Raw genomic sequence first — 7421 nt, forward strand, 5'->3', positions numbered from 1 at the left:
TGTAAGTAGTTTCAGGATCACTTCTTGATCTTTACTAGTTTGCGGCCGTTTGCATAGCTTCTCATCTTATTCTTGTATTCATAAGTTAGCCACCATATCATGCTTAGACGCTGCTGCAACCCCACCACTTATCCTTTCCTTACCCATTAAGCTTTGCTAGTCTTGATACCCATGGTAATGGGATTGCTGAGTCCTCATGACTCACAGATTACTACAACAACAGTTGCAGGTACAGGTAATGCGATGATCATGACGTGAGAGTGATGTTTACTTGTTTTGGCGTTCTTCTTCTGCTTCTTCTTCAATCAGGGGATAGGTTCCAGGTCGGCAGCCTGGGCTAGCAGGGTGGATGTCATTTGAGTTTTTGTTTGTGTTTCATCCGTAGTCGGATGTTGCTCTTGTGTATGATGTTGTTGTATTCATGTGGCATTGTATGCCTTCTATATGTATCCCCAACTATTATGTAATGGTACGATGTAATGATATCCACCTTGCAAAAGCGTCTCCAATATGCGCTTCTATCCTTGGTGGGACCTTCAAGTTCCTTTAGGATAGGGTCGCATATTGGGCGTGACATGAGCCCACCTCGGAGGTCTACATAAAGGGGAGTGGGTGCACCACTTAGGGTTGATCTTTTCCCACCCTCGATAGTCGCGGCCACTCCCTATGCCCATGATGTGCGACTGGACCTAGCAGTCCGCCACCCGCCGCTGCACCCCGCAAGTGTGGATACCTTGGAGGCATCGCATCTATGGTGCTTGGACAAACCGTTTGAGGGAAACACGAGGTGTTGCTCATGGGAGATCATCATTCACGGGTCTTCGCTATTTGCAGAGATCACCCTTCACGGGTATTCGCTATTCGCGGGAGATTCGCGATGCAAGGAGGAGATGACCTGGGAGATAGGCTATACGCATCATCAACTCTACTTCCGCTGCAGTGATTGTGTGTCTAGTGGTAAACCCGGTCTCGTAATCTATTTCCAGCTGCATGATCTTGGGTGCGCGATAGAAAATTTTATTTGGCGCTAGCGTAGCATACAACATGTTCCAATAGTGGTATCAGAGCCTCCGATATGTGGTGATAGATTTGATGATATGCATCTGAGATATGTAGATCAGTTTAGGTGCGGATCGATGAGATCGGCTGCGCACGTCAGTGTTGAAGGTTGGTTTCATGATCTTGTTTCCGTGATCATGACGCAGTGGTCGTGACACGAGTTACCCCTACCAGTTGCTATCCTCCATCGGGGTAGACAGTGGAACGTAAATCCAGATGTAGCACGCGAAGATCAATGAGATTGATCGAATCGGAACATAGATCAACACCATGGAAATGTGATTTCCGAAGTGCTGAAATCTGTTGGAGCGGTCTCGGTAAAACCGTTGTAACTTTTGCATATGAACTCTGTTTTTGCTTCACGACCTGTCAAACTGAAGCTAACAAAAAGTTGGATTAGCAATGAAATGTTAGAACGAGAATTCAGTGCTTCTGGCTAGGCCAAAATCCTCTTGGAAAATAGAGTTTTGGGAGGTTTTATCTTCAGCAGTAGAACGTCGGACTCGTTTTTGCAAGGAATGTTTGTGATTTGGTATAGCCCATGAATGTTGCTTGTGTATTATTGTTTCATGACTTGCGTGTCATGAGTGCGGCAACTGGCAGGAGCCATATGATTGTCCCATTATTTTACTAATGACCTGTGTGTCAACATGAGAAGCCATGTAATGTAATTTACTTTCAGTAGCTATTAGTTTGTAATAGCATAGTATCTTATGTAACACTTGGCGGTTGACACCATGGCATGGAGATGAAGGTCACCATGAGTACCACCATGCATGGAGATGGAGATCACCATGGGCAGACCGCGCACGTTGAGATGGAGATCGCCATGCGCTGTGAAAAGGGGCTATACCATATCACACATATATAAACTGCATGTGAAAGTTTATCCCTTGTATGCATCCTTCTTTTGCATGGTAGATGTTTTAAGTAGGGTGATCCCTCAAAGAATGTCAAGTATAAATGCCTCCCCAATTGCTGCACCTTCACATGTCAAGTATATTTAGTGGTGGGCCTATAAAATTAGGGTGCCATTAGATGTCCTTGAAGTGATTGGTTTGTGTCAGACACTTACATGTGAAGCATTGGTTGACTTGTCATGGCTATCAAAACAGTTTTGGGCCACGAGGCATGGGAGTTGGCATGGCACGAGATGTCCCCAACAACAAGAGTCGTATGGAGATACGATTAACAAGAGTTGCTTATCGAGTGATCTTGTCTTCTAGCGGTGATGCAAAATCTCACTAGTTGACATGTTGATCTTGGATCTTGAATCACTAAGTATCAACCAAGGGATGTTCATTTTAGTGGGAGTAATGATCTTATTAAAATGTTAAATATGAATTACTCTTCATGAATGCATGTCTTAGTGTTTTGCATATTTCTGTTATAGATAAATGGCACCACCTGCTCAAGTTACCCCTTTTGCGTTGAAATCAATCCTGGAAAAAGATAAATTGAATGAAACAAACTTTACCACTTGGTATAGAAACCTGAGAATTTTTCTTAGGCATGAGAAAAAGGAACAAGTTCTAGAGAATCCAGTTCCAGAGGAACCTGCTGATAATGCTAATGCCTCAACTAGAAATGCCTACCAGAAACTTGTTGATGAATCAAATGAGATCAGATGTCTCATGTTGGCTTCTATGGAGCCCAATCTGCAGCAGCAGTTCAAAAATATTGAGGCTTTTGATATGATCGAGAACCTCAAGAGCATGTTTCAAATGCAAGCTAGGACCAAAAGGTTCAACATCTGGCGATCCTTCATGGATTGTAAGCTAAAAGAGGGTGATCCACTGAGCCCTCATGTGATCAAGATGATCGGGTACAGGCAAGCTCTGGATCGGTTGGGCTTCCCACTTGGGAACGACTTGTCCACAGATACAATTCTTGGTTCTCTTCCGGATAGCTATGGGCCGTTCATCTCGAACTACCATATGCATGGGATGGAAAAGAAGCTCACTGAATTGCATGGGATGCTCAAAGTGGCAGAGCATGATATCAAGGAAGGTACACATCGTCAAGTGTTGATGGTGCAGAACTCGGCTAAGTTCAAGTAGAGCTCGTCCAAGAAAAAGGCTAAGGCAAAGGGCAAAGAGAAGGAGGCAACTCCAACTGCCGCTGCTACGTCTAAGTCAGGAACGGCCTCGAGAAGTATTTGCTTTCATTGCAAGGAACCTAGAACACTGAAAAAGGAACTGCAGCAAGTGGCTTGCTGAGAAGGGCAAGAAGACTAGAAGTATGACTTCTTCTTCAGGTACACTTGTTGTATATGTTATAGACATTTATCTTGCTGATGTTTCTAATAGCTCTTGGGTATATGATACCGGATCGGTTGTTCACATATGCAACTCGATGCAGGGGCTAAGCAGAACTAAGAATGTCGCGAGAGGAGAAGTTGACATACGCGTCGGGAATAAAGCAAGAGTTGCTGCATTGGCCGTCGGCACTGTGCAACTTAATTTACCTTCAGGATTTGTAAGGGAACTTGATAATCGTTATTATCATCCTGCTTTGAGTCGAAACATTATTTCTGTCTCATGTTTAATATGACAAGGTTAAGAATTCAGTATTAAGGACAATGGTTGTTCTATTTACTTGAATAATATGTTTCATTGCTTTGCACCCATTGTGAATGGGTTATTTATCCTAGATCTTGAAGGTGAATCAGTCTATAACATAAATGTCAAGAGGCATAAGCCTAATGAAATAAATCTGACTTACATCTGGCATTGTCGACTAGGACACATTAGTCAAAAGTGCATGAAGAATCTCAATGATGATGGAATTCTATCTTCGTTTGAGTTTGAATCATTTGAGACATGCGAGTCTTGCCTACTCGGTAAGATGACTAAGACTCCTTTTGCAAAGAGTTGCGAGAGGGGGTCTGTTGGGGATATAACTATTGGGTACAACACGCCCAGGAGGGGCCGGGTCATACCACTGGAGGTTCATAATGGAATGCCCAAGAAGATGTTGAAGATGGCGGTTCATGAAGCAAGCTTACTGAAGGCCCAAGACCCGGGGGAGACTTTAGGCCCACGGGCATAAACCGCCATATGTTTAACTTGTATGTTAAGGAAAGTTTAGTTATGTCACCGAGCTGGACACGTTGTGTATGAGCCGGCCGGGACTCTGTAAGCCGTCGGGCATCAGCCTATCTGCCTATGTATATAAAGGGGTGACCTGGCGACGGGTTAAGGCAAGAAACAACAAGTTGAGAACTAGGTCAAGCGTATTCGCTCCCTGGTAATCGAAACCCAAGTAATACAACCTAAAGCAGGAGTAGGCCTTTACCTCGTTGCGAGGGTCCAAACCTAGGTAAACTCTCTGTGTCCCTTGTCCTGTTTTAACCCCTTCAAGCTAACTACGTTGCGATGGCTCCACACCTAAGTCCTCATGCTAGGGCATCTGTTGTGACAATTCCACGATAGTTGGCGCCCACCATGGGGCCAGCGCACGGTGGTTTCGAGTTCTTGAAGGGAAGCTTCGTAGGGCTCAAGGGATACGTTGTGGGCCAGATTACCAAGAGTCAATGCAACAAGCTCTACATCGATGATGTAGGCTGGGTCCCCGAGGCCGGCTCGATCGAGTACGGGTACCGGGTCCCCTTCGGCGGAATTCATGTCTTCATCGGCAAGATTGGTGAGTCGGAAGCTGAGCCGGACACCTTCACCGACATCGTCGAGACGTCTCAGCGCGCGCGACCCGCCAAGGTTCAAGCCGCCTTGAAGCATGTATTTGTTTGCTTTACTCCAGGAGTAGATCTACAAGGAGGATCTGAATCCGGTGGTGAGACGGTCGTCTATTCAGGCGATGAGTCCTCAAATAGTGAGACCAATTCCATGTATCAAGTTCAAGATGGTGGGCTTGGGGGCTGTTCTGATGGTGACAGTATTCCGGACACTTACGAGCCGCCAAATCGGGTTACAGTCTTAATGGCCGGTTCACAGCTAGGGCAGAATTCCTAAACTGCGGCAGCAATGACTCCGGGTCAGCAATGGCAACGGCAGCCGGGGCAGGAGGCCATGTGCGCCCGCTGTCTCAAGTTTTATCTGATCTATTGGAGGCTCTGGCAACGTTGTTGATGGCAGAGGTGACCCAGCGACCCAGACCCAGGATAATGTGGACGTTGAAAAGTTACGTGATGAGATAGACCAAGCCAAGGAGGATCTAAACGCTGAGAACACCTGGGTGGCGACAGAGCGAGCCGCCTTGTAGAGGGAGGCAGAACGACTTCAAGCAGAGAATTTTCAGTTGAGATTAGATCGCGACGCATCAAACATTGTCTTCAACAGAAGGCATTTGAGTTGTTTACCTCCAGTTTACGATGTGAGGAATCTTTTCAACATGCCTGGGGCAGGAACCAGTAACCCACCTGGTGTGGATCAGTCCGTTGAGGCACCGACGGCTGGAGCACCGGTTCAACCTCGAGCTGCAGACCCCCCCATGTTTGAATTGACCCCTCCTCAGCACGTTCCGATGCCCCCGGGTCATTTTTCTAATCCTTTGGATAACATGATAGCTGCATCTGCTCGATTAGCGGCTCTCCTGGTTCAGGATGAGTCGCCAGCGGCGATGGAAATACGGAGAGCTAGAAAACTTCTTCAGACAGCAGTGGCTCAACAGGCGGCTTATTCATATAGTCGTGATTGGATTCATTCAACCCCAAGTCCGAGCTGGAGTTACAGCAGACACATTGATGAAGCGGTTGTGTCGAGCAGTGAGCGGCATCACAACCAACCTCGCGGGCCTGACCCGCCTCGCACTGGTAATGAGGCTCAGATTTTGGTGGACCAGGGCAGAGCGCGGCGTGATGCGGAGTTGGCAGCTCAGCTGGCGGCTCAACAGCAATCTTCAGTTTATCTGTCAGCGTCTGTCGAGGCAGGAGTGACCTCTAGAACCTTGGGTGTCCCGTGTTTAGTGTCGGCTCTACGCAATGAGCGCTTGCCTGAGGATTTCAAGGGCCCCCATAAGGTGCCTAATTACATGGCGGATCAGCCCCCAGAGGCTTGGATTGGGAGCTATGAGATGGCTATGGAGATGCTGGATGTCAGTGACGCTGCATGTGCTAAGTATTTCACCATGATGTTGGATGGGCCGGCTCGTACTTGGTTGAAAGGGCTGCCTGCTAACACCATTGGGTCATGGGCAGAATTGAAAAAGCGATTTATTCAAAATTTCAAAGACACGTGCAAGCAGCCTATGTCGATTTTGGATTTGGACTCTCGCGTCCAGGGTGAGGGAAAGTCAACAACCAATTGGGTGCGCTGGATCTCAGCCGTTATACACTCATTGGACAGTATCAACACCGGTTCAGCGGTCCTGATGTTAGAAAAGAATTGTTGTTTTCTTCCCCTTAAGCAGAAATTAGGGTGGCTTAAGCGCAATTGTAATGATATGGGGGAGCTCATGGCGGCACTCGTCAAGTATGCCTACTCTGATAGCACTAAAGACCCTGAGTCTGATGAGGAGAAGATTGGGAAAGGGAAGAAGAGTGTCAATGCAAAGGGGCAGCATAACACAACAAGTCATGGTGGCAATGGTAAACGTAAGGTGGACGGCGGGTTAGACTTTGTGGCTAACACCAATACGCAGAGTAATAACCAGCGTCGAAAGGGGAAAACGCAAGCGCCCCAGTTTGGAGGGCCAAAGTTCAACCTTGAGGCCATGATGAATCAGCCTTACCCGAAGCATGGAACCCAGGATAAGCCGGCCAGTCATCTGTGCAAGGATTGCTTCATCTTGAGGGAGTACAGAAACTCTAATTTTTCCCAAAATAATCATGGCCCGTACGGTGTTTCAGGTTCCGGCTCTCACGGGCCTGGCTTTGGAGGTGGCGGTTCAAGCTCTGGCTTTCAAGGCCAAGGTAATCAAGGTGGTTTTAATCAGCAATCTGGCCAATGGAATCAGTAGCAGCAGTGTGGTTACCAGAGCAATCTAAAGCAGCTAAATAGTGGTCAATATCATGTGTTCACCACAAGCCTGTGCAAGCGAGATCAGAAAATACATAAGAGGGTGGTGAACTCAGTTGAGCTGGCAGTGCCTCGTTATTTGAGGTGGTCTGAGTAGCCTATCGTTTGGAGCCGGGAGGATCACCCGCCCCGGGTTGACAATCCTGGTCAATTGGCGTTGGTAGTTGCTCCTCAGGTAGGAGGGTATAAGCTTACAAAAGTGCTCATAGATGGGGGCAGTAGCATCAATATCCTTTACTATGAGACTTTTCGTCGTATGAATTTGACTGACAAGGATCTTAAGACGTCTTCTATGGTTTTCCATGGGGTGGTGCCTGGTAAGTCGCGTATCCAGTGGGTAAGATAACCCTGGAGGTGGCCTTTGGAGATGATCATGATTCCGGAGCT

The sequence above is a fragment of the Triticum dicoccoides genome, chromosome 5B (genome assembly GCF_002162155.2).
Source record: "Triticum dicoccoides isolate Atlit2015 ecotype Zavitan chromosome 5B, WEW_v2.0, whole genome shotgun sequence".
Classification (NCBI taxonomy): domain Eukaryota; kingdom Viridiplantae; phylum Streptophyta; class Magnoliopsida; order Poales; family Poaceae; genus Triticum; species Triticum dicoccoides.